Raw genomic sequence first — 3,555 nt, forward strand, 5'->3', positions numbered from 1 at the left:
TCCTGTGTTGTGCCAACAGTGAAGCATCCTGAGACCATCCATGTGTGGGGTTGCTTTTCAATCAAGGGAGTGGGCTCTCTCATAGTTCTGCCCAAAAACATTGCCATGAATAAAGAATGGTATCAAAACGTCCTGCAAGAGCGACTTCTTCCAACGATCCATGAGCAATTTGGTGATGATATGTGCATTTTCCACCATGTCACAACGCAAGAGTGATAAAGAAGTGGCTCGAAGATCATTACATTTAAATTTTGGATCCGTGGCCAGGCAACTCCCCGGATCGCAATCCCATAGAGAACCTGTGGTCAGTCCTCAAAAGGCGAGTGGACAAGCAGAAGCCCACAAATTGTGATCAACTCCGAGAACTAATATGGCAAGAATGGATCGCCATCAGTCAGGATTTGGCCCAGAAGCTAATATCCAGCATGCCAGAGCGAATTGCAGAGGTTATGAAGAACAAGGGACAACACTGTAAATATTGACTCATTATATTTTTTTGCCATTAAAAGCCTTTAAAACGTGTGATATGCTTATCATCGTTTTTCAGTATACCATAGAAACGTGGGAAAATAATCTACAAATACTGAAGCAGGAAACTTTGCAAAACACAATTTATGTCACTGCCAAAACTTTTGGCCATGACTGTAGTTAATGTTAACAAATGAAACTGCATTGTAAAGTGTTACCAAAGTATTATATATTGTTCTGTGTGTGTGTGTGTGTGTGTGTGTGTGTGTTGAACTTATAGTGTATCCCTTCCATTTCTGTAACCCTTAAATCCAAACTGCCAGAGGGTTATTGTAAATGCATGTGACCGCTGGGCACCATTTTCCTGATGCCACCAGGGTGGCGGATCTTATAGTAACCCTTTCATTGCTGTAACGCTTAAATCCAAACTGCCAGAGGGTTATTGTAAATGCATGTGACCGCCGGGCACCATTTTCCTGATGCCACCGGGGTGGCTTTTGCACTGATGGCTTGGGCCATTCAAAGCTGCTTGCAGCTTTAATCTTAGATGTTGATTTTGCTGTTCTGAAGCAAGCTGCAACTGCTACTGCAAGCACTAATCATATATTTGAATGTTGAGCAGCGAGCTCATTGGCTACCGATACAGGAGAGAACCAATCAGCTGTGCCATGTGATGATGTCATTAGGTCAGATTGAGTTAGACCTATCGGACTGTGCCATCTAGAGTTTCATGCCAGAACTCTGTATTTGCCTGATGAAATTGAATTATATATACATCTTCATGATAGACCCAGGTGAGTTTCTCTTTGCTATACACGTTTTCACTACAAATGTGAGTCACTCAACCAGAGGTAATCCTGTCAGATCGTCCATCCTTTGAGTGAGTGTGTACGGGTTGGCCAATCTGGTTTCGTCCATTAAAGTTAACCTTTTCAAATAACAATCGTGCTCCCAGACAGTGAGTGACCTTACATATGCAGGTAAAATAGGATTTTCTCCAGTCATTGTTAAAAAACAAGCAAACAAACTTCATAGCTAGCGGTAGTGAAGCGGTCAGGGAAATCTTTCTGCCTCCACCTAAGCTCCGCCCACAGAAAAACATCACAGTGTTTACTAACAGAAAAAGTGTCTATTGCAGGTACAAAAGTGGGATTCAATGATGCTTCAGCATTTTGGAGAAAATTAGTTTTCCCCAAAGTGGCTAGTATGAAATGTCTCGTTCCCTTTCTCGTCGTGGCCACATTGCCACCTTGGCTGTGCTTTTTTTTTCACGTCTCCTTGTTTTGTTTCCTATGTTATGTTGTTGTATTAATTTTGCCTGCTGATACTTAAGCATGAGAATGTCTCCACTCACTACCATATTTACTTACTGCGCGTGTCTGCAGGGTGGGAAAAGGTAGAATGATAGAAGTGATAATACACCAATTACAAATCGCGGGTTTCACACAACAGCATGAGTTACAGTTAAACAGGAAGCTAACATGACAGTATTAATGTTTTGTGTTAAGATTTGCCAAAATGGATCAAATATAGCCACTGGGGAGTTAAAAAGAGAAAAATACGTTTTTCTTGTATTTACTTGGAGGAAACGGGGATCAGTGCCGGCCCCTAGGGTTGTGTGACCCTAGGCAAGATAAAGAAAATGGGCCCCACTAGTATAAAAACTCAATTGTGTACAGTATTTGTGTTCGCTCTCTGTGGAGTGCCAAAGATTTCTCTTTACAATGTGTTTTTACAGTTTTGAGCAAAGTAGCCAATCACAGACATCGGTTGATTTCTTGAACACAGTGGCCACTCAGAAGCGTTTAAGTTAGAATACACGCTCAAAACTCTGGAGTTTTTGTTCAATGTTGAGTTCTGCTCAAAAGACAAACAAGACAGCTTTTTAGTGATTATAAAGGAACGCTCTTTGCGCCATAGCAATGAATGGCAGAAAATATTATGGTTAGGCCTATATATATTAAGGTTAGATCAATCTCACCAGTTTCAGAAGTAACCCCATTGATTTGATTCTGGAGCCAGGGGCCTCATTTATAAAATGTTGCGTATAAACCGTCCTAAATTTGTTCTAAGATCATTTCTCAAAAGTGCGTAAGTGCGCCTCTCTTCCAGATGTGACATTTATAAATCGCAAATGATCTTGAAATTGTGCGCAGCTGACTGGTGTAAGATCTCCACCTTGTAAACGCCCCCTATCATTACCATATAAAAGAGCACATGCCAATATCCGAATTTTGAGGTCCTGCTGGCGGAGGTAGAGGTTCGTGCGGGGGCGCTTTTTATTTAACAATGTGTAATTATTCTGCTGACAAACAATTTGTGTGGTTATATTTTTTCTATTGACTATTATCAAAATTACTACTTCTAGAAACAACAGAAATAATAATAATAATAATAGTAGTAGTAGTAATTATAAAACAATTAGGTTTCCAAAAGTAAGAATAAACTACGAATTCAAGTAAAATTTTCAGTCATCTTATAAAAAGTGAGCCATCCTACTTTTAAAATCACTTGCTATGACAACTAATAAAAAGTTTATCACGAAATTCTTGCAAAACTTTAAAAAACATTATTCAAAGAAAAATTGGACATTTCAAATCATAATAAAATAAATTATTACACGATTATAGTCTCCGGTCTGAAAAGACCTGCATGTGATTTGGCATTTCTTTATATTTACAGTTTACTAAAACTGCTCAAATGTGCCATTAATGTACTGACACAAAAATATATAGGGTATTTCATACAAATATAACTGATGTAAATGACAAAAACAAAGTTTAAGGCTGATGTCTCTATTCATTTTCACAGAAGCAAAGCAGCAGATGTTACACGTAAAAACAGTTAACAATGTTATTGAATAGAATATATTAAAACCGTTATTGCACGACATAGGCCTATTCTTATAGGCTACACAGACAAAACATTTCTATTTTATACATTAGTAGTAAATCAAGACTTCACAAGTTCTCTTGTAAAATAAAATAATAAAAAAACAACATGAAATAAGCTCTGAAGAGAGAGCGAGTAAAGAACTCTCAACATTAGGCTACTAAAAAGGTCAGTTTAATCTTGCAAAAACTCCCG

At 38.4% G+C, this 3,555-nt stretch overlaps 1 long non-coding RNA gene across 1 annotated transcript in view; it reads left to right on the plus strand.

The window, feature by feature from the left end:
* The first annotated feature begins 2,143 nt into the window (after positions 1–2,143).
* LOC107675964 (uncharacterized) overlaps positions 2,144–3,555 on the plus strand; it is an 18,739-nt gene continuing 17,327 nt past the window's right edge. The window contains exon 1 of the long non-coding RNA XR_001632664.1: positions 2,144–2,154. This is a non-coding gene — a long non-coding RNA (uncharacterized LOC107675964). The remainder of the gene's footprint in view (positions 2,155–3,555) is intronic.

This window comes from Sinocyclocheilus anshuiensis, unplaced genomic scaffold (genome assembly GCF_001515605.1).
Source record: "Sinocyclocheilus anshuiensis isolate Anshui unplaced genomic scaffold, SAMN03320099.WGS_v1.1 scaffold2698, whole genome shotgun sequence".
Lineage (NCBI taxonomy): Eukaryota > Metazoa > Chordata > Actinopteri > Cypriniformes > Cyprinidae > Sinocyclocheilus > Sinocyclocheilus anshuiensis.